This window comes from Chanodichthys erythropterus, chromosome 21, assembly GCF_024489055.1.
Source record: "Chanodichthys erythropterus isolate Z2021 chromosome 21, ASM2448905v1, whole genome shotgun sequence".
In the NCBI taxonomy this organism is placed as follows: domain Eukaryota; kingdom Metazoa; phylum Chordata; class Actinopteri; order Cypriniformes; family Xenocyprididae; genus Chanodichthys; species Chanodichthys erythropterus.
The window spans coordinates 23,785,546-23,810,761 of NC_090241.1; the positions used below are offsets into that span (position 1 = coordinate 23,785,546).

The 25,216-nt window shown below is 38.7% G+C and overlaps 1 long non-coding RNA gene across 2 annotated transcripts; it reads left to right on the forward strand.

Moving 5' to 3' along the window:
* Nucleotides 1–4,203: 4,203 nt before the first annotated feature.
* Nucleotides 4,204–14,662, forward strand: LOC137011546 (uncharacterized). Of its 2 annotated transcripts, none has more exons than XR_010893488.1 (4): nt 4,204–4,337; nt 4,899–5,002; nt 7,810–7,921; nt 14,032–14,662. It is a non-coding gene; the product is annotated as an uncharacterized lncRNA (long non-coding RNA). The 2 variants fall into 2 exon arrangements; XR_010893489.1 differs by lacking the exon at nt 14,032–14,662 and adding an exon at nt 9,736–11,490.
* Nucleotides 14,663–25,216: the final 10,554 nt, after the last annotated feature.

The window sequence follows — 25,216 nt, forward strand, 5'->3', positions numbered from 1 at the left end:
GAATCACTCAACTGGCTAGAACACAAAATGAGTCACAGCCACACAAGCACTTACTCGGTGTGCACAATGGGCTTTGTACTGACTTAAAACTACATTTGAAGATTTTATTATTTTTTTTTTTTGTATTAATAATTTAAAAATACAGACTTTCTAGCATTGATTAAAATATCTATAATCTGATATAGTCTATAGTCTGATATAGTCTATAGTCTCATCTCATCTCGGCTTAATGGCAAAACATCTTTATGGACAAAGTTTGTGTACATCATTCTAAGTTGTTATCATATCAAGCGATACCCATAGCTAAACAGTGTTGGTACATGCTGTTTTCCTGATTACAAGCGCAGCTTCAGAGGTGACAAAGTTAGTAACCTACTTCATCTGTAAGATGCTGCAATCAGTGTGTATGTTCTCAATGCTGCTTCCCCCTCACTCAAGACAGTGATTATAAAACATTAATCAGCTGCAGAGGAGAGATTTAAAATGTGATATAGACCATATAAATCAATGTGAGAACCTTCAAGTGGGGGTGGCAAATTATTGGCCTCTCTAGGAAGCCATCTGGTGCGCTTCAAACCTAGACTGTGCAGTAATGCGAGATGTATAACTGGAACGTATGTTACGGTAAATGTCACTTACATAATCTTTTGAAGCAAACTAAACATTCTAGAATTAATATCACTTCAAAAGTAAGTAAATTAATTTGTTCACAAAGGAAATTGGGGCCAATTAGTCAACAGAGAGTCCCTTGTCGTATTAGCAATGATGTGAAGTCTTTCAGGAACTTAGTGGTGGATGTGAAGTTATAATGCTGCACACATTATATAAGAAATCAATAAAAGCATTGAGGCATCTTCGTGGGCACAGAGCCAATAAAAGGAGGCACATGTGTGACATGTGTTTTCCAATATCTCAGAGATGAATCTTAGCACCTCAAGGGCATAACCATAACATTTCTTCATAAGAGACATTTAGGGGAATATGAGGGCACTATTACATTGCTAGCTTGGTTTCTTCTCCCAGAGAAGTCAATATGATAGAATATTATTTCTCTTGCTGTGTTTGTGCACTGTCAGGTGACTACAGTAATGTGTGAGAGCATAACATTGCGTCAGACAAAATATATGTTAATTTAGTAAAACTTTACAATAAGGTTCTGTCTGTTAACATTAGTTAACTTACATGAATAGACATTCATCTAAAGCATTTATTAAACATAATGTTAATTCCAATATTTACTAATGCATTATTAAAAATCAAAAGTTGTATCTGTTAATATTATTGGTAACACATTACAATTAGGTTCCTTAAAGGGTTAGTTCACCCAAAAATGAAAATTCTGTCCTTAATTACACACCCTCATGTCGTTCCACACCCGTAAGACCTTCGTTCATCTTTGGAACACAAAGATATTATTAAGATAGTATTGATGACATCTAGTGGCTCAGTGAGGCCTGCATTGCAAGCAAGACAATTAACACTTTCAATGCCCAGAAAGCTACTAAAGATGTATTTAAAACAGTTCATGTGACTACAGTGGTTCAACCTTAATGTTATGAAGTGACGAGAATGCTTTTTGTGCGCTAAAAAAACAAAGTAACAACTACATGACAATATCTAGTGATGGGCGATTTCAAAACGCTGCTTCATGAAGCTTCATGAATCTTTTGAATCAGTGGTTCGGAGCTCCAAAGTCACGTGATTTCAGTAAACAAGGTTTAGTGTTTCGAAATTTCAATGGTTCAACACTGGGGGGTGTGACTTTGATACATGCTCCGAATCACTGATTCGAAACAAAAGATTCGTAAAGCTTCAAAGCTTCATGAAGCAGTGTTTTGAAATTGAAGATGAATGAAGGTTTTATGGGTGTGGAACGACATGAGGGTGAGTAATTAATTAATGACATAATTTAAATTTTTGGGTGAACTAACCCTTTAAGTTAAGGTTAGTTAATTCATTAAGTAACATTAACTAACAATGAGCAAATTTATGAAAGTATTTTTCCTTGTTATTTTTTTTTAATTTTTCCTTGTTAATTATGTTAGCAACTTTTGATTTTGATAATGTGTTAATAATAAATGTTAAAATTAACATTAATAAATGCTTTATATCTAATGTTAGTGTTTATAACTAATGTTACATTATGACTAATGTTTGTTTATAACTAATGTAGTTAACTAGTGTAACCTTAATGTATTAAGTGTTACCATATTATTTAATGGACCTCAGCTAACATGAAAAAGCAATAAACAGTAGTATTTATATTAATTTTATTAACTGTTATTAACATTAACAAAGATTAATAAATATTTTAACAATTGTGTTGTAACTAATTGAACCTTATTGTAAAGTGTTACCATTATTTCAAACTGTAGGTTAGATTTTGAGGTGGGGGGAAATCATTTGGTAACACTTTATTTTAAAATGATGTAGTTACACGTTACTACATGCACTTACTATAGTAATAACAGAAAATTTTGCATAAGTACAAGTAACCTAAACCAAAACCTAATTCTATAGTAAGTACATGCAGTTAATTAATATTACTTATTTGAGTAAGTACAATGTAACTACGTTACCTTAAAATAAAGTGTAACCTCATTACATTAGAAAAGAAAAGCATTGATTTTGTATATGCTGATGCAAGAAGTCTTGTCATTTCTTTTGAAATTTGATTATTTTGACAGTCTAATAGCAAAGATCACCAGCATTGCAATAGCAGCAAAAATTTCTTGTCACAATGACAGCTTGCCCAAATTCCTTGACTAGATACTCCGCTGCATAGCCCTTCATTAAATGTCCGGCAGCTTAATTATGGGAATTCGAATGAGATCCTTGAATTGTAGTTTGACATTTTAACAGCTTTGAGAGATTTTTTTTTTTTCAACCTTGATTGTACCAGAAACCTTAGAGCTCTTGGAAGGGTCATTATAAAGGATAAAGAGGAGGGATAAGCAATAAGAAAAATTCGACTCACGTACTGTAAATGTGCTTTTTTTTTCTTTTCACGTTCTTGCCTAATGTTTCAGGATAAATGTGCAAGTGTGTATGAAATGGTTTTTAATCTCTCTAAATATATGTTGTGAAGATTTGTTTGCTTACCTAATGCCATTGTGTTGTGCACTGCAGAGCCATTGTTATTTTGAGCTTTTGCACTAAAACTAAAGCTTACTTGAAGCAAAATGTAATGCAATGTAAATCCTGTTTTTACCATTCAGGCTTCTTTTTAGCAGACCCTATAATGCTGTCACTTCTATCCTCAGGACTAATAAGACTCGAATGTATATTAGCAATGATTTCACTCGTCAGCCACGGCCTTCCTTAGAGAGTTCCAACCCATCTCCTGTGGCCTCGAGGTGCTTGCAGTCAGACTTGACAAATGGTGTTGCTGGGCCGTGCATCAGCAAGCCTAGGGCTAACTGACTTATCACCCTGCTATCCCAAACTATTACTTTTAGGGACACTTGGTCTATCTACAGGCCTTACTCACATTTTACCTTTCACATCTGTGAAGTTGGAGTGACTTCAGTGTCAACAACATATTAACAGTGTAACAGATGATTTCTTGTGAGGCTGACACCTTTTACATCTTGTAGCACAACATTCAGCATGCCATTAGTAACATTTTCCAGTCACACAATTTATTTTTCCTCCAAAATAAGATCTGGTTACCAAAAGAGATCAAAATATCATTTTCATCCATGTAGTAAACAGCATTAATGTCTGATTTGTCTACCTAATTTGTACTGGAAGTTTTGTATGTTTTCCTTTGCATTTTTGCTTTGTTTCCAATAATGATAATAATAAATAATTATTTAAATTATAATTTAAATAAAAAACTTAAAAGGATAGGATACATTAATGTTATAAACTGTTATAAACTGGATTGTAAAATGTTATAAACTGGATTAATGTCTGCATATCATCTGATTACATAAAAACAGTAGGAAGTTATATGAAAAATGTTTTTGTGTGCATATACCTGTATGTATTTGCCTCAATTTTGGGTGTTGATGCCAAATTTCGAACTTAAGAAATGTAATGGCCCTTAGCCAAATCTTTGTACTTTTCTTATCGCTAAACTGGAATGTGTAACCGTGTCGTTCACATGATCTATGACGCACCTCTGATTGCTATTTGGCTCATCTCCCAGTCCCATTGAGCAACAGAAGTAAATCTGAATAATCAATTTCACAGTTTGAGCTTTTCCAGTCGAACAAACATGAGCATTGGGTCTGACAGCAACAACCTGCCTACACAACAGAGATGTCAGAGGCAAACTTAGGTGTTTCATCATCCCTTTCGAGCAAAAGCTGTTTTTGTTTACTTCTTGGACAGTATGTATTGCTCAAGTGTTACTACTGTGTTTATTCAGAAATCGATTTTACTACACTTTGATTTTCCTTTTGATGATAATAATAACCTAGTTCTACATATACAGACTTTTCTCTTTAAACAGGCAAAGTTTTAAATCTGTTTTCACAGAAATCTGTATGATTATTATATAGACTTACCAATTTAGCCTGAGGTGAAAATAAATTCTTGTAGGCTTACAGACTGCAAGGCTGCCTTACATGACAAAAAATGCAGGATGACTCTATGTATAAGCCTGTAATGTCGCATGACTTAACCAGTGACAATGTTCTTAAATGGGGCTATTGTGACATTTTTCTTCAACAAAATGTGTATTAAAAGAAATTGTTCAAATCTTCCCATATTCTTGTCAACAACACAGTGTAATTATGCAGTAGTCAGGATTTGTCTGTGCCATTACATGTCCACTGTTGTTTGTCACTGGAAGTTTTTGTTTGGAAAGCACAATAGACCTTCTGAATTGTACCTATATTTAATCCCCATCTTGCCTGCTGTCAAACTGAGTTTTTCCTTGTGCATTACAGTTTTAATACAGAGGAAACAACTGTCTTCGAGGAGTATGAGACAGACATTCAGCATTAGCTCTTGTTCGCTCTGGGACTGAAGTCTGTGGCAGCAATTTGCTATGGTAAAAGAAATAGAATTCTTTGATTGGTGTAAAGGACACATGAAGGTTGTACAGAATACGTCTCTCCCACTAAGCTTGAGAATTAGGTGTACAAGCCATATCATCAGTCACTGTCAGTTTATGTTACAATATATTAAAAAGTATATATATATATATATATATATATATATATATATATATATAAAGAAAGAACCCTTGGATTTCCTTACTGGAGTTTATTACCACACAGATTTGATTTGAGAATTATAACATACTGGCAACAATTTGTTTCCTTTTTGTGGGACATGGGAATAGTCTAAACTAATAGAGAAAGGCACGGTGGCAAAATAATCAAAGCATTTCAATCACTCTGTGCTGTGCTAAATTGTTGGAGCTTGACATTGATTTTTCTGGCAACTTTCAGTTAGCTCATTAGAGATTTATTTATGTATATATCTGTTTGATGTGCGCACATATTAAATGTATGTATATACAGTATACTGTTTGAAAATGCATTAGACCACAAGCCAGACGTAAACAACTCCTTTTGGAATCTGAAAAATGAGAGAAAATTCAATTATCTTTAGGTAAACAGATTCCTTTAAGCCCTAAATGATCGTGATATATGGTGATTATATAACAGATAACTCTTTACGGTAAATATTTATAAATATCAGTAAGTATTTTCCATGCTTCCCAAAAAGCAATTGCTCAGCCATATCAATAATGAAACCACTATTGTGGAAACAAGGTTATGCTTCACAATTGAGATAGTATAAGTGAATGGAACATTTGTACAAAGAATATTTGGACGAGTGTGTAGCCTGGAGCCTGTCTGTCTGACTGTTTGTTTCATTTGCTTGAGTTAGGGCATCTATTCCAGCAGGACAAAATCTATAGGCCATGGGCACATATCTTAAACGGTTTGTCATATAGTAGGGTTATTGTCAGGAGAACCAGGTCCAATAAGGACAAGTTCAGCCAGCAGCTATAACTCTGCAGCTCTTGCCTGTGGTCACCCACTAAAGCTAAGCCAAGATGAGCCTGGTCAGTACCTGTGTGAGAGAACTCCTGGAAAATAGGTTGCTGCTGGAGCAAGTGCTAATGAGGCCAGCAGGGGGTGCTCACTCTGTGGTCTGTGTGGTTCTTAGCACCCCAGTATAGTGATGGGATGCTATACTCACCAAAAAAACAAAAAGCACCGTCCTTAGGATGAGATGTTAAACTTTATGGATGTAAAAATCCCAGGATGTCCTTTGGAAAGTGTAACCCTGTGCATCCTGGCTAAACTTGCCCTTTGGCCTCTGTCCATCATCATGGCCTCCTAATCAACACATATATTTAATGATTGGCTTCATCAGTCTGTCTCCTCTCCACCAATATGCTGGTGTGTTGTAGGCATTCTGGCACACTATGGCTCCCGTTGCATTTTCCAGGTGGATGCTGTGCATTGGTGGTTGATGAGGAGATTCCAACCTTCCATATGTAAAGCACTTTGAGTGACAAAGAATGCGCTATATAAATGTAACAATTTTATTTAGCCAGTCATACTATACAAAATGCATTGTGGCGCAGTTGGTTACATAAAGTGAAGTATCAATAGGACAACATGATAAAGATAACTCTTAATAAATTGTTAAAATTACTCAAAAATAACATTTAGTTAAGTTCATGTAAATTATTCAATGATTAAAAGTTTAAAAAGACTATTTTTAATGCTTTTAAACATTTTCCATTTTAACAGCACTGTAACATTCACTTCTTGCTCAATGAAGAACACTTTATATAAACACTTTTTATAAACAGCCCACCAGTGTGGTTATGTGAAGTAGGCCAACCAACTTTTAGACTGCTACTGTAGCTCTCTACAGGTTTTTCTCACCAATGTGGAAAAATGTCAGTCTTTGCAAACTGGTTGTGTTTTAATAATACTGGCTGGAGGTAGCAGTGTGGGTAAATTGATTTACGAAATTCATGCATGAGACAAAGATGCTTCCATTTCTGGTAGAGTCAGACTCAGATTTGTCTCACAGTTGAGCAACATCTGCATTCCCCCATGGTATAGAAGGCAAATTGATTTTATCTTTTCCAGGCTGTCAGCAGTGTGACAGAACATTATAAAACAAAATACAACCACTGAATCCACAGGATGTCTAGGGCTGTACCTCATTCCACTCCTTTGTCCCCTGTGATGTGATTCAGTATATAGTGAACAGGAATTTGGCCACTAAATCTACTAAACACTGGGACACTGATGACTCAACTACAAGGTTGCTCGTTAAAAATGTAGCAGTATAACACGCACTACCAATATATTTTTTGGGGCATTTTCAGAGCTGTTAAAAAGTAGTGCTGTTTTGAAATATGCACTTGTCATCCGATTTTGACTTTTATTAAAGCAAAAATGGCAAGGTTATGCAGAACTTACTAAATTAACAACAGCAAAAAGTCAGAGACTGAAGAATAATACATTTTTTTAAAGATGCATTCTGGGAATTTATAAAAAACGAAGATTTCAGTGCACTGAAAAAAAAAAAAATTAGGACAGCCCTTGTAATGGCAGAAGGTTCCAGGCATTGTGATTCATTGTGATGTATTGTGCTGCATTGTGATGTATTGTGCTAACGAACTAGGGAGCAGATTCAGACATCCTATGTAACTGTCATGGTAAGGTTTGGACACAATGACGATGTCAGAGTTAGAGGAATAAACTGGTAACTTTATTAAATGAAGCCGCAGAAACACAATCCAATGTAGGTAAGAACTGAAGAGATGGATAATTAACAACAATGGAATCTTTGAAGATGATAACTGGTTTTGTCTTACAGGTAATCCGGGCATAAACACACAAGGGAGCAAACGAGACAAACTTGGAACAAAGAACAGCATTGTAGATGACAACTTAAGCTTACAGTAGGATATTCTCAGACAGGTTTCCAGGTAAGAGAGTCTGTGTTCCCTTGACGAGGCCAGACAACTGGTGATGGTGTGTGTGCTTTATAGTGCTGGTGATGAGGCCTGATGAGTGGCAGGTGTGTGTGGTTAGTACTCTGGGGACTGTACAGGCTGAGTGAGTAAGGGAGAGCCTGGCGTGATTGTGACATTAACATGGCAAGGAAAAACAGTAATGTAAGACTTGTATAGTAAATAATCTGTTCAAAAAAATATTATTATTTATTTCTTCACATCTTCTAATTTGGTTTTATTATTTTAATTTATTTTCTTCTTAACTTTTTTTGGGGTGGTGGGTGACGGTTAGCATCAATGTGAAGGCCATTGTACTATGTATTTTAAAATTCTGTAAAATAAGCTTTTGTCATGAGTTAAGTAAGATTATACAGGACAAGTGAAATAAAGTCAAACATTTTCTGATATTTTCAGCAACTGCAAACATGATGAAAGAGTGATAAATTATTAACTCTGGGGGTAAAGGATGCTGGCAAACTATCTTAACAAAATGTTGAACTTATTTGCAGCGTTCACTGCCCACGAGAGGAAATAGCAGAAGAGCTTAATTTGCTACCACAACCTTTTCCATTTTCATTCTACTGTAGTCTAAGGGTGAAAACTGTGGTTCCCTGAGAAGGGGAACGAGACACTGCATCTTGGATGGATGCTGTGGGGATGCCAGCAGCTTATCTCATGTCTGAAGCATGTGTGAAAACACTCCAATCTGGAGTGCGTTTCCCAAAGCTTACTATGGTCGCAAGTTCCCTCGTTACCAATAGAGTTCAATTGGACTTACAACTATGGTTCACCAACGATGCTTTCAGGAAAGTGCCCGGAAGTATAGGAGGATGCTTTTAGCACACATCATCAAATTCTTTGTCTGAAAGAGACATGCAGGCAGACCCAATGGCATGGCAGTTTCTCGTTCTCCTTCTCAGGAATCCACTGTTACAATCGAAACCTGAGATGTTTCCTTTCGAATAGGAACTCTACTCTGCATCTTGGATCGACGCTATGGGGAGCAAGTACCCACTCTGCCATGCCACGGAGATGCCTGCCTCACTATAATATGCACAAACATAGCATACATTGACTTAACGGATTACTTATCTGGAATCAGAGCGTCCACCCAGGGCACATACATATACAGACTGTCTAGAAAGGTAACGTTCCCTAAGCCATTATCTCCCACAAAACTAGAACATCCCTTAGCTTCTATGCCTCTATTGCAAGGGAAGTATCTGCCTCAAAGGAAACTTCCTCCCTCCCCAGCGGCAGAGCTCTGTGGAAAAATGGCCAGGCTGTGACCGCCTTTTCTTGTCTGACACTCAAGTTTTTTTTTTTTTTTTTTAAATAAATATTCCACTATCAACCTTGGCAGTAACACTACATCTGAGGGAAATGCACACAATTTTATATAGGCTGGCAAGTACTATAATGCAGCAAATTCTTGTAATAAACTCCAAGCAACTGCAGGGGGCTGCAGCTCTATTAAATTACCCTATACAAGAAGGGGAGCACTCACACCCTGCTTGACACTTAGAACCCAGGCAGATTCGTACCATTTTATTTGGAAATGATTGGTGGAAAATACCAAGGAGAATCGCCTTCCACTTTTTTTTAATGTATTTGCCAAAATCTCTACTCGGTAACATAGATGACTGGTAAAGGAGGGCAAGGGACCCTCAGACTGTGGCGGGCTAGAACCCCCAGAGATCTGGATTAAGACCAGGCGGGGATGTATTTCCTGAACACCGCCGACTGCGCCCTCATCTCTCTAAACTTTCTGACTACTTTCTCAACAGATGTGCCAAAAAGTTCAGAGGGCAAGACTGGGGAATCAAGAGGAAAATTGGTTTCTTTCTCCCTGATGTCCACCAAGTTCAGCCACAGATGCCTCTCCATGACCACCATCGCTGCAACCGATAGCAGATGCTGTTTGTATAATGCCCGGAGTGCAAAATCTGTGGTGTGGCGCAGTTCAGCAAACACTTCAGGAGACAGTTCCTGGCCCTGATCTAAAACTTTTAAAAACACCGCCATTGAATGCAAGGTCCCCCCTGGCCTGACCTGCTGTCACCCTGCATACACCCTGCCATTCAGGCACGAGGGGGACTGAAGTGGCCTGGATGCCATGGAAGGAGCCTTCAAAGAGGATGACTCACCCTGGGAGAGATCCCCACAGGGGGCATCTTCACATATCCCCGCTCGGCTTATCCTTCCACATTTGCTCAGTTTGAATGATGAAATGGATAAATCCGGGCTGCATATAATTAGTTCCATGATTTGTCGATAAGGAATGGAAGGCTCATAGGGTAAGGGAGGACATGGCCTAACAGGAAGTGCTCATCCAGCCTACCACAAGCAACTTCCTGTTCGGATGACTCTAGAGACAGCACATCCTGATCCAGCAGATCGCACGAGCCTGCAATCAAGATGCGAGAAAGAGTCAACCCTTTTTTTAACTCCTTGGTAAGCTCGACCTGCGATCCCCATGACAGAAGCCTTTGCTTTGCCCCTGGCAACAGCGGGACCTAAGCCATAAGGTACAGATGCTTGCCCCACATCCTTCGAGAATAGGGACCAATCTGAACTGAGCTTTCGCATTTTTAATTTCTCACAATGAGCACATGCAGAACCCTCGAGCACTGAAAGTGCATGCTCCTCTTCCAAGCAATTAATGCTCAGGTTGTGTGTGTCCTCAGGTGTCGAAAACCTAAGACATGAGGCACACATTTACTAAAACGCCTGCTAGGACTTACCATGATCCTGCATTTACCATGCACTAATGATACAAATGAGAAAAAAATGACAAAAAAAAGCTGATGATGTGCGCTTCAGGCGTCCTCTTATGCTTCCGGGGACTCTGCTAATAACGTCACAGACTTTAGCCAACCAGTCAGATTGGAGTGTTTTCATATGTGCTTCAGACACTGGATACACTGGCGTCCCCATAGCATCCATCAAAGATGCAGTGTAGAGTTCCCATTTGAAAGGGAACACTGGAGATACTATATTAGCGTAGTCTCTCATTAGCTTGTGGAGTTGCTATTGAAGTGTTGGACATTTTCATTCTCACCTTTACTTCAACTGTAGAGTACAGTCAGAGCCCATGGGAGAACACACTCCGTACAGACAGAGCACGGTGTGTCGAGAATGAGTGATGATGTAAATGCTCAGCCTGAAATGAGCAATATCACATTGGAAAGCATGTGTTTCCTTGCCCCCAAGATAAACAGAACTCATTATATCTCAGCACTGATGTATTATATATGTGCTATAATGTGCATTGCTGTACTTTTTAACATTTGCATTCAAATACCATATTGTTTCTGTTTCCGAGTGTGACACACTTTTAAAATATGTGGTAATGTTCAGAACACAGGGGATGCATTCATTAAAGATTTGTTATAATGAAAGATTTGGTCATTGTAAGCAAAGGTGGGTAAAGAGTATAAAGTAAAAAAAAAAAGCTATGCATATTTGCAGAGAAAAGCAGGCATTGGGATTTAGGTCACATAAGTAAACCTGACTTAAACATCTTAGGGTCCATGTGAGCCTTAATAACAATTCAGTTCATGGATGGTCTACTGTGCAAGCCAGTGGAAGCATTACTGGAATCAAAGTGACCTACAGGTCTGAAACTTTCATCCCCTGACAAAGAAATCAAGATTTAGTATGTAGGGCACACAGAAATAAAGAAAGGAAAGGTCCTTTGCTTTCTTCTCTCTTTGTTACAGCCTTTTATGAAGACCTCAGCAATCCTTTTTAAATGTATATGAGCTTTTTTTGGCATCACATGATAATTTAGGGTTATTTAGCATGTGATGCCGAATAACAACTCAATTACACCTGACTCTATATTTTCAGAGTTGTTTTAATTTTTGTGATCTACATTACCCAATAAATCAAATGCACATTGACAAATTGCCCAATCAATTAGTCCTAAAAATGAACATTTCATAATTTTCAGCAATTTTATTACTGTCCTGTTCTTTCTGATTTGAGACTTCTGTCTTAGGAGCTGAGTGTGCTTTGACAAGTGATTTTATTAGTGATTTTACATTTCACAGAAGAAAATCCCTTTGATGGGTTCATTAAAATGTTATTTCTTTTATTAATGCCTAGATTACAGTCTGCCAATTTGTACCGCAAGTGTCCTAATTTTTATCCAAGGGCCTTATGCAGAAACCAAGCAGGACATTTTTACATGGAAAGAAATACTTTATATGAAACTCTTGTTAAAAAAATGCTAGCATGGTGCCCATGTTATTTGGCCAGCACTGTTTTGTTTATAGAAATTCAGTAGCTCTCCAGTGAACTGTATTCTAATATTATTTTTTTTACTGGTGAGCTATTGACTTTGTCAAGTTCGTATCCCCCCCATTTCTGTTCTTCCTTGGCTCTTCCCACTCGTTATTTTTTCCACGTAGCTGATTGTTCCCAGTTTGCTATTTTGAATATCTTGTTTCTGTTTTATGGGCTGTAAATATGAAATATTAAATTAAATATCAAAAAGTGATATAGGTGTTTGTGATGCTGTGGCAGGGCCCAGACTAGTGCTCTTTATATCAATTAATATTGTTGCATCCACTTAAACTAAACTCATGTAGGACATAACACCTGTTAATGAATAAGCTTCATGAAACTGGCCACTGGATTACCAGTCTAGATAGTCTTGTATCTGTAAAATACTTTTTTATTTCCTAAAATGCATTTTAAATAGATATTTAAAAAATTCGTATTCATTGGCAAGGTCATTAGCTTACATATCATTGGAAATAGTTAATTATATAAATATATTCATGTAATTCTTTGAAATTTATAATCTATTTGTGTTGCTTACAAGAAAAAAGAAGTTACTTGACTATAGCACAAAGCATAAGAAAAAATATAAAAAAAAGTTGAAAACATTACCAGAATAGAAAAAGAGATGTTGTATCATCTTTTTCATTTTATTATTATTATTATTATTATTATTTATTTTGTTTTTAGGTGCTGTATTGACTAAAAAGTACCTGAAGTTGCATTGTAGATTTGAATAAAGGAACCTTTTGTACTTGCTAAGATCTACATATCTGGTACATTTTTATCTTATCAACTTATACTGTCAGATTAACTTATATGAATATCCATCTCTAATACAGGGTTCACCATTTTGGATCTAGCACATATAAATATATAAGTTTTTTTTAATAATGTTAAAGAAGTCATATTGTGAGAAAATCATATTTTCCTTGATCTTCTGTGATAAAAGAGTTCATTGTACTTCGGAAACTTACTGCAACTTTCAGAACTAAAACTTTCCAAATCCAAAAAGAAGATTCATAAAAAAGACAAGCTGCTTGTTCTAAAAAAAATCCTTGGTTTTAATATATATCCACCCACATTTATGTGTTATTTATGCCCTATTTTGTGTTCATGACCCTGCCTGCCACATTCATAAAGTATTAAAGAGGATAAGGCTTAGCAAATTACTGTACAACAAAGCATTGTGTGCTCTCTCTCTCTTTCTCTCTCTATTTATTTTATTTTGTTGTTGTTGTTGTTGTTTACATTTGACTTGAAAAACAAAGTACAAAAAGCCATAATATATAATGATATTTATAATAATGCAAAATAGTGTGTAAAATGGTATTTGTTTTTTTGTTTTTTTCTTGGTGAGAAAATGTATTGTATGACCTCTTTAACAATAATGTATTCCTTTAAAAAAGCCAATAACTGCTGTACACTGATGTGGTTACTAAAGGAGAAGCCAGTTGAAATTGATGTTGCTATAGGTTACAGAATTATATAACATTCCACAGAAGCATGTTTACTTGCGCAACACAGAAACCTAGTCAGGAGTAAACTTAAAGATGAGTTTAAAATGACAATATGTTGTAGGTTTAGCAGTGAAACACACCCAAACTGGATTATCTGAAAACACAATAGTACAATTTTTAGCTCCTTTCATCTCATTCATGCCATTATGTATTTTATTGTAGATTGTATTGATTTATGTATTGTAGATTGTATTGACTGAAACTGTGGTTTCTGGTCAGTTGCATGGATTCAATAACAGTACATGTGTATCTATTTTAACATCCCTATTTTTCTAGGAATGGCCCTGGTCTCCAACCTGTTTTCACAGATGCTGCCAGGTATCTTAAAACCTTCTGCAAACTCTGAGACCTGAAGTACATCCTGCAACCTCTCCATTGAAATTCACAGATTTCACTCCTGGATTCATCCTGTAACCAATCTGAAATTCAAGACTTACCAGCCCACAATCTTGTCCAAATCAGTAGGCAAGTACTTAATAGCTGATAATCTGCCAAGCTTGTATCCCAACCTCACCGACTTTGGAATATGTCCATGTAAAAAGTACTACCCTCCCCGGCAATGTGCACTCAACATCATGTTTGTGTAGTACCCGACAAACCTGTGTTGCCAGATGATGCACCTACTTGAATACAAAATCCAAACAATCCTCTTGTGTAGTCAACTTGTCAAAGTTGTATTGTTAATGAGGACAGGTTTCTTTTGCAACATGACAGCGTATGAATTAGAAATAGACAGTTCGACATGATAGCCTCTAATTTTTTTGAGTACTTAATCCCAAAACATATTTTTCTTTTTGAGCCTTGTGCATGATACACTTTGATATGGCTTAGATGTCACTTAGAGGCTTCTGCTTCGTAATCCTTACAATTGCTGTTCGGCAGTATACAAATAACTGATTGCAATAAACTGTTACACACCTGGTTTCAGTTGTTGTTGTCTGCCAATTTCCAAGTATTTTGGGACTGGTTTGGCCAGAGTCTGCAGACGAAAAATATAGCTCTCAACACTGTCATTAGGTACAGACCAAATGTCTCGATGTTGTCAGGTTAATGTGGTTGGGAAAACATGCGACACAGGCAGAAATGGGGACAGATGGGAACTGTTCAGTCACTTATAGCGATCAACAACTACCTTGTTATCCAGGAAAAGATCCTCAACAGCACAATAGCTTTATAAGTATGTTCCTAATATTCCATTGAGGTCTGCTCTTGTTTTGGACCCTACTGACTTTTATTGTATAGAGAAATAATATTTTGTCAGATCAAACCTCTTTCAGAAGCTCAAATATGCTGCGTAACCAATGAGGTTCATTCTTGTGTGTTACGCAGCACGTTTGAGCTTCCGGAAGAGGTTGGCTCTTGTGCGTTATTCAAGTTAGGTTGAGCTTCTGCTTATGTTCGCTAATCAATGTTTACATGAGAGTAAAAGCCTAAATTAAATGTTTTCATCATGACAAGCGATCGATTCTCTTCAAAAAATTTGGACTAAACCGTTCAATTCATATGGATTAGTTTTCTGATCTCTTGATGAAGTTTTTGAAGTGTCAAAGTGGTAGTTACAAAAGTAGTAAATGGAAGAAAAGCTGACAGCATTCTGTCATCAGAAAGATTTTTGTCATTTGTCTTCCAAAGATGAACAAAAGTCTTATGGGTGTGGAACGACATGAAGGTGAGTAATGACAAAGTTTTCGTTTTGGGGTGAACTAACCCTTTAAGAATGAATTGTACAGCCCATTATGCTGCACATTTGTTTTGTAATAGTCCCAGAAAGTTCCACTCCTTTGGTTTTGGGAGTGGCTTCTTATGGTTCCAAGTTTTAATTTCTGTGACATGACCTGGGGTGAGATGCATGCTTTACCTGTTTTTTCTATAACCAGTAAGAGTCTAGTAGTGTATTTCCTTGCACACTCTCATGTCAACTTGTATGATATGACAAAATTGTTTGATATACATATGGGATCTAATGATCATATGTGACCTTTATTGGGGTTTTTCCCCCTGTTATAATCATGGTTTACTATAGGGGCAGGGCTTCATGCTTAGCTTTAGTCTTGGGTTGTATGTTGTACCATCCAACTTGTATGGATTCTTACAATTTCTGTCATCTTACATGAATCACTACAGCTTCTCGTGAGTCTGAGTTGGTATTTCTACTTTCAGCATTATGCTCATTGAAATACATATCTGTAATTTCTGGCAAATGAGTTATGGAATATTCTAACAAAAATTGGTTACACTATTTTAAGGTGTCTTTCTCACAGTGCAATTATACATTTAAATACCAAGAAATATTAATTAACTACACGTACTTACAATAGGGTTAGCATTAGGTTTGGTTTGAGGTTAGCTGCATGTACTTATGGATAATTTATTTTATTACTATGGTTATTACTGTTGTAACTACATGTAACATATGTAACAAGGACAGTGTAAAATAAAGTCTTACCCAAAATTTCCTCTCAGTTCTTCAAAAGTGTAACATTTGTTAGCTATATGCACAATTCATCTTATTTCATAAAACAAAATCTTCAAAAGTGTTGGCCAAAACACTTCCATTGCATTTTGTAACTACTGTATTTTATGTTTGTTGCTTTACAACTAAAAGTGAAAGAAATGAAAAGAATCACAAATTGCATTGGTTCTTAAACCAGCTCACTAGGTTTGAATGAACAGATGACAGTAGGCAACATTTTCAGTTAATAATGCCTTTATTTTGCATTATCCCTCATACAAAGATATCTCATGGCTTTAGAAGACATGGAAGATCATATAAACTAACACATTTGTCCACTTGTTAGAACCTGCTCCTGTTTACTCTATTTGTATGTTTCTGCGTGGAAAAAGATAAACGATGCAATGACCCTTTTAAGACAAAATTCCCTAACAAGCCAGAAAGAGAAAGCCAGAGTCAGTAAGCTACTATCTTCTTGCCAATCTAAAATGGCAAAAATGGGTTGTGATTAAAGGAAGGGACACTGCTAACAAACTCCCAGTTGATACTTTAAAGTTTAGAGACTAAGAGCAGTGCAATACTATGCCCAAGTTTTATGGGAACTGGCCATATATTGATTACCTTTTATTACAAAGCTAAGTTGGCTTTTATGATTAATAATGCAGTCGAGTTAAATAAACCGAAAAACATCTATCCTACAATAAGGTTATGCAATAACGTGTGGTGTTCAACAAAAATGGTTGGAATGCTGTGGTTTAAGGGTGTCTGTTACCACTAATGGGCTGTCACTTTCATTGTTACAAATCCTGCTCTTAAAGAATTATTGGAATGCAGGACCAAACAATATACCCATATGCAGTGGCCTGATCCTTAACGGCAAATGTGTCAACTAATGGTGTACATAACACCTAACATAATGGTCTAATGCTACACTCTAAAAAATGTTGGTTTAAAAACGACCCAAGTTGGGTTGAAAATGGACAAACCCAGCAATTGGGTTGTTTTAACCCCGTGGTTGGGTTCCCTTTCAGTCGGTCACGTTCGACGTACGTCAGTAGTGACCAACGAATTGGAATTGCGATATCCCAATTCGTCAGTCACTACTGACGTACGTCTCCGTTCCCTCCTTCAGGGAACGAGGGTTACATACGTAACCGAGACGTTAAATGTTTGCCCAAAGTGCTGGGCAGTTTTATTTAACCCAACTATTGTTTGAAAAATACTATATGAACCCAAAATAGGTTGGAAATTAAAAATCAGACACATAATTACTAGAGGCAGCAATAATAATCATTAATAAGTGTTAATTTATTAAACATTAATAAATGTTCATTTTCAGCATATTTTGGGTTCATTTTAAGCAAGCAATACAGTCATTTTTAGACAATATTTGAGTTGAATTAAACTACCCGGCAGGTTGGGCAAACATTTAACCCAACCGCTGGGTTAAAACAACCCAATCACTGGGTTTGTCCATTTTCAACCCAACTCGGGTTGTTTTTAACCCAGCATTCTTTTAGAGTGTAGTTTATTTGAAGGAGATAAAAGACAGAAAGGAGAAAAATAAAGTTTGAGTAACTGTTTACATGCTGTAAGATACTTTGGGTGTCGTCAGAAAGAGTGACTAGAAAACAAAATGATTTTGACAACTGCCCCAAACTGTAGTCTTTTCACAGTCCAACTCCTCACTGTCCATGTCTGTATTTTATTTGTGTATTGCATAAGGATTGAGGAAATTTCATGAATCATTTCAGAATTATTACACATTTGTTAAAGTATATAGGTGTAAATATATTGGTGTAAGTAAATATATGTGAACTTACTTTTGTTACGTGCTGGTGTGGTAGAGATGAGTCGGTAGCAGATATCCACAAAGTAGAGCGTTTATTCACAATAGTAGCGAGGATACACACATCAACACATCAAACTAACATTCAGGACCGACAAGGAGTGCAGGGGGTGAGTGCATTATAAAGGGTGTGCTAATGAGAGAGTCCAGGTGCAGGTGATCCGTGAAGATGGGGAGATGACGAGGAAGTGGGTGCAGGTGTGGAGAACAGGAGGATCTTGGGAAATGGAGTCCAGGGGAACAAGGGATCTGTAACAGTACTCCCCCCTCCCGGTAGGCGCGACCTCGCGCCGTAGATGGAGACACCGGGAGGGGGGGGCGGGCGCCCTGGAGATCTCATGCAGGTGCAGGGAGAGGAGCGGACAGGAACGGAGGTCTCCAGGGCGGATCCATGAACCATGGCAGGTCTTGAGCCGTGGACAGCCATGGTGGGTCTGGAGCCGTGGGTAGCCATGGCGGGTTTGGAGCCGTGGGCAGCCATGGCGGGTCAGGTGCAGCGGGCTGCCATGGCGGGTCAGGTGCAGCGGGTTGCCATGGAGGGTCAGGTGCAGCGGGCTGCCACGGAGGGTCAGGTGCAGCGGGCTGCCACGGAGGGTCAGGTGCAGCGGGCTGCCACGGCGGGTCAGGTGCAGCGGGCTGCCATGGAGGGTCAGGTGCAGCGGGCTGCCATGGAGGGTCAGGAGCCCTGGTGGGCTCTGGCGCTTCCGAACCCCCGCCCAGGAGTTCCCCACCCACAGGTACCGGAACGGGTACTAGGCCCCCCCCAAAAAAATACATGGGGAATTTAAGGCAAGTCTTTAAAAGTCTGAGGAAGGGATTGTTTCTGTGGGCAGGAGTGGGCTTTAGGGCGGTGGAGCATGGAGAACTTGGCTCGGCGGCGGAGACTGGAGAACTTGGCTCGGCGGCGGAGACTGGAGAACTTGGCTCGGCGGCGGAGACTGGAGAACATGGCTCGGCGGCGGAGACTGGAGAACTTGGCTCGGCGGCGGAGACTGGAGAACTTGGCTCGGCGGCGGAGACTGGAGAACTTGGCTCGGCGGCGGAGACTGGAGAACTTGGCTCGGCGGCGGAGACTGGAGAACTTGGCTCGGCGGCGGAGACTGGAGAACTTGGCTCGGCGGCGGAGACTGGAGCGGCAGGCTCGGCGGCGGCGGCTGGAGCGGCAGGCTCGTAGGCGGCGGCTGGAGCTGAGGGCTCGTAGGCGGCGGCTGGAGCTGAGGGCTCGTAGGCGGCGGCTGGAGCTGAGGGCTCGTAGGCGGCGGCTGGAGCTGAGGGCTCGTAGGCGGCGGCTGGAGCTGAGGGCTCGTAGGCGGCGGCTGGAGCTGAGGGCTCGTAGGCGGCGGCTGGAGCTGAGGGCTCGTAGGCGGCGGCTGGAGCTGAGGGCTCGTTAAAAAAGTCAATAAGCCAGTCCAGATCTGGCGGCTCGCACAGGGTTGGAGCGGGCTCTGGAGATACAGGAGCGGGCTCTGGAGATACAGGAGCGGGCTCTGGAGATACAGGAGCGGGCTCTGGAGATACAGGAGCGGGCTCTGGAGATACAGGAGCGGGCTCTGGAGATACAGGAGCGGGCTCTGGAGAGACTGGAGCGGGCTCTGGAGAGACTGGAGCGGGCTCTGGAGAGACTGGAGCGGGCTCTGGAGAGACTGGAGAGACTGGTTCGCAGGAGACTGGAGAGCGCTCGCCCTTCTTCCTCTTCCTCCTTTTGGATGTACCGGGCCCAGAGGAGATTTGTGGGCCCGGCAGGACACAGGGGAAACATTCCCTGGAGGGGTATGTGGAGGAAGATGGAGCTTGACAAACTGGCCTGGCCACCTCTGTTTCGGGGGGAACTGGACGAGATGGACACATATCCTGAACCTCTTGGACCAAGAAATTGGAGCAATTTAAATACAAAACTAAATTTATAGCATCAGTTAAGGAAACATAATCGACAGGTTCTTCAAAACGGATAGTGTCCTCGTCCAGTCCATCCAAAAACAGGGCGATCAACCGAGCATCCGACCAGTTTGTCAAATAAGCCAACTCAACAAACTCCTCCACATACCTCTCCAGCGAACGTCCCACCTGGAAGATGCTGATGAGCTGGTCAGCCGCTGATGTCGGCGTGAGAGGCTGTGGGGGAGCTGGAGCCACAGGAATCAGAAATAACCCCATCTGTTGGCTTGTGGATATCCAGCGGTTTTGGTCGGTCCTTCTGTTACGTGCTGGTGTGGTAGAGATGAGTCGGTAGCAGATATCCACAAAGTAGAGCGTTTATTCACAATAGTAGCGAGGATACACACATCAACACATCAAACTAACATTCAGGACCGACAAGGAGTGCAGGGGGTGAGTGCATTATAAAGGGTGTGCTAATGAGAGAGTCCAGGTGCAGGTGATCCGTGAAGATGGGGAGATGACGAGGAAGTGGGTGCAGGTGTGGAGAACAGGAGGATCTTGGGAAATGGAGTCCAGGGGAACAAGGGATCTGTAACAACTTTAAGTAGAAATGTATTCTGCTAGTGCGCTGTATCAGTGCGATTCAATCACAATGTGTGCTGTTGCCTATGGTGATTCAACAGAAAATCCCACAGATTAATAAAACTACAGGTGTCACATGTGTAAATGTATTTGCAGACTAGGTGTTTTGGGCATGTCTCATTAAGGTGTCTATATTGTACAAACCTGAGTCCAAAAAAGTCGGGACACTGTACAAATTGTGAATAAAAAAGGAATGCAATAATTTACAAATCTCATAAACTTATATTTTATTCACAATAGAATATAGACAACATATCAAATGTTGAAAGACATTTTGAAATGTCATGTGAAATATTGGCTCATTTTGGATTTCATGAGAGCTACACATTCCAAAAAAGTTGGGACAGGTAGTAATAAGAGGCCAGAAAAGTTAAATGTACATATAAGGAACAGCTGGAGGACCAATTTGCAACTTATTAGGTCAATTGGCAACATGATTGGGTATAAAAAGGGCCTCTCAGAGTGGCAGTGTCTCTTAGAAGTCAAGATGGGCAGAGGATCACCAATTCCCCCAATGCTGTGGTGAAAAATAGTGGAGCAATATCAGAAAGGAGTTTCTCAGAGAAAAAATTGCAAAGAGTTTGAAGTTATCATCATCTACAGTGCAAAATATCATTCAAAGATTCAGAGAATCTGGAACAATCTCTGTGTGTAAGGGTCAAGGCCGGAAAACCATACTGGATGTCCGTGATCTTCGGGCCCTTAGACGGCACTGCATCATATACAGGAATGCTACTATAATGGAAATCACAACATGGGCTCAGGAATACTTCCAGAAAACATTGTTGGTGAACACCATCCACCGTGCCATTCGCTGTTGCCGGCTAAAACTCTATAGGTCAAAAAAAGAAGCAGATGTTTTCTCTGGGCCATGGCTCATTTAAAATGGACTGTAGCAAAGTGGAAAACTGTTCTGTGGTCAGACAAATCAAAATTTGAAGTTATTTTTGGAAAACTGGGACGCCATGTCAGAGAACAAGGACAACCCAAGTTGTTATCAGTGCTCAGTTCAGAAGCCTGCATCTCTGATGGTATGGGGTTGCATGAGTGCATGTGGCATGGGCAGCTTACACATCTGGAAAGGCACCATCAATGCTGAAAAGTATATCCAAGTTCTAGAACAACATATGCTCCCATCCAGACGTCGTCTCTTTCAGGGAAGACCTTGCATTTTCCAACATGACAATGCCAGACCACATACTGCATCAATTACAATCATGGCTGTGTAGAAGAAGGATCCGGGTACTGAAATGCAGTCCAGATCTTTCACCCATAGAAAACATTTGGCGCATCATAAAGAGGAATATGCGACAAAGAAGAACTAAGACAGTTGAGCAACTAGAAGCCTGTATTAGACAAGAATGGGACAACATTCCTATTCCTAAACTTGAGCAACTCAGTCCACAGACGTTTGCAGACTGTTATAAAAAGAAAAAGGGGATGCCACGCAGTGGTAAACATGGCCTTGTCCCAACTTTTTTGAGATGTGTTGATGCCATGAAATTTAAAATCAACTTATTTTTTCCTTAAAATTATATTTTCTCAGTTTAAACAATTGATATGTCATCTATGTTGTATACTGAATAAAATATTGAAATTTGAAACTTCCACATCATTGCATTCTGTTTTTATTCACAATTTGTACAGTGTCCCAACTTTTTTGGAATCGGGTTTGTATCTTCAAGGATGGTTCTCGACGTACAAGTATGACAAAGCCTCACCTTGACTGTTACTCAACAGCAAATATTTTTGTGTCTTGCTAAGACTTGAACCTCTTTATATTAACATTTCAGATTAAATCAATATGTAAGATGGTTTTGCATGTTTAGATATTGACATACAGTATGCCTGTATAGCTGATAAAACATTATGCATATCAGGAATTTTCATGTTTAAGTATGGTCTGTGCTCCTTCTGTAAACCTGCAGGGGAAACATTGTTTACAATCAGATAAGTCATTTAGTCAGTCCATAGACTGTAAAAAAATATGGACGTAGTGTCCATGACGTCACCTGTAGATTTCTGAAGAGCATTTTGAAGTGAAAATAAGGCCGCTGCCATCTTAGCAGCGCGTCACCGCACGTCACTCCCTGATAACTGAAAATGGACAAAGAGGCGGGACGTGGTTGGAACTGAGGTGCCTAGTTGCTGAAACCACACCCAACTAGCACGACGTGATCATGCTAGCAGGCAAAGGAGCTATCTATCTAACTTAGATACTATCTAAAATATTAATAAAGATAAGTCATACCATTAGAAAGTTCTAAAGGTTTACTGTCAATCTACGGTGTCTGTTTTATGATATGCTCCAGCACCAGTAATTTGTGTCAGGTGTGCAAATGACAATACAAAAAATCAAACGGTTCTTCTTAAAAATCAAACGATATCTTTGATAAAGATAAATCCAATCTGTGACACTTGGGTAAAATGCCCATTGGTGTCCATTGAAAAACAAAAAACAGTACTTTTTGTCCAAAAAAGCATTAAATCTATGAAATATTGATATATGATCCACTGTTTGCATCACATTTCTTCTAAACTATTCTGCATGCTCTCTTTTAGAGCCTGTCCCTAACGGCCAGTCGATAAATTGCAGTTTAAGTCACTTCCGTATTGGCTTCAAGATAAACCAGGGGAGGTTGCCGCTTGAGTCAGTTGCATAAGAGTTTAACTCCCCCCAGCCCCCTTCCTTTTTTTTAGGAAAGTAAAAAAGCAGTGTAAAAATGCTACAACCAGATACTGTATATCCTCATAGCTGCTTTGCTAAAATAATAATAATAATAAAACATGTATCTGTGGATAAATCTATTGGTAGTATCTGCAGATCACACAAAGCCTATTAGATTAGATTTTAAAAAACCTTGTTCAGTATGAGGCCATGATAAGTTGAAGACTAGAAGTAGATTCTAATGTGTGCAGCATTATTGAATTTATATTTGTTGTTTTTATTGATAATTATTAATCTATTAAATATTGATGTTTATAATTAGTAGTAGTATTAATTTCAGATAAGAAAGGTTCATCAAATAAGAAAGGTCTAGCCACTCAAGGTAATTATGGTGATGGCTTGACACGCTAACATGTTGTTGTGAGAACATTTGACAGTAACTGAATATTGCACATACCACAATATAAACTTTGTACATACTGCACATTTTTTACGCAAATGTGAGGGGAAATCTTTGACACTACAGGGGCATTGGAGCAGCAGTAACAACAATGTCATGTAAGCATGTAACTCACACATCATGCTACAGGGAAATTACAAGAACAAGTAAACAGAGCTTTTGGCAGTTTTCTTTTTTTCTTACTAAAACTGATGATGAGCTTGTGTAATACCAATAAATAAATAAATACAAAATTCAACACAAAACAGTATTTTTTTTTTTTAATTATCTGGCTAAAGTGTTACTTTACTCATTAGTGTAATATATATATATAATCTAAACTAACAATAAAGGGGGGAGAGGGGGAGATAAAAGGCTACAAAATCGCAACCTTTTATAATTTTCCAAATATGCTTATGCAAAGCAATGATATCTGTAGATTTAAGGGTTTGTATTATCTTGATAGTTAAAGGTGCAGTGTGTAAGAATTTTGTCTGCTAGAGGTCGCTAGAGGCCTATTCAAAACAAAGGCGTAGCTTGATGATGCCAAGTTTGAGAGCGGAATCTTGGAACATGTGGTCTCCACCTCAACCAAAGAATATACAATAACAAGAAGCGACATTCGATAGAACGTTCCATTGCAACACCGGCACCCAGCAGCGGCCCTGCGTTTCCGCCATTTTGTAGTGAAAGCGACTCGGCCACTAGTTTCTATGGCAATATCAGCTGCTTAGTTAAAAAAAAAAAAAAAGTACATTAAAGCTGAAATCCAACCTGAGTGATGACAACACAGAATAAAATACTATCACTAGTGATAATCAAATCCTTTTAACAGTTTATTTTACAGACTTTGTGTTTAAGTCTTCCACTTTTTTTACAAAACCTTTGCTCTCTAGAAAGTCAGTTTGGGTTAAAATTCTTTGAAGTTCAAGTATTAGCATTATAAACACTGATTAATATACCAACATATGAAATTAAATTAAGGACATGCATCAGAAAAATTGAGAATGTTGGACAATAAATATATGAATAACAGCTTGATTTTGCAGTTTTGTCTAATGTCCATTAAAGCAAAAGTGTCCAAAAGTGTGAATTATGCGATAACGGACACAGCAATGCATCATGTATTATAAGATCATTATGTTTGTAGCGTGATCCATTAAAACGTACAATATAGCCTATTTCAATTCAGACCTAGTGTAGTGATATTATTACTATTACTCCACTAGATCTGAAATATATTGTTCGCTGCAAACATGATCTTAAATGTATTAATTATTAATTTATTATTAATAATTATTATTAATGTATTAATTTACTATTAATAAATGTGTAAAGTTACATAAAATGGAAATACTCAATGCAGGCTAACTAAGTTACCTCGGATGGTTGAATGGTTGGATTCCACAACTGGTAAAATAAAACATATATAAGACAATACAACATTTACTGTAGGTGCCATAAAATTTACTGATGATTTAATTTGAAAAATGTTCTTTTGCGCTTCTGATTTGGCAGTGAAATTCGCCGATT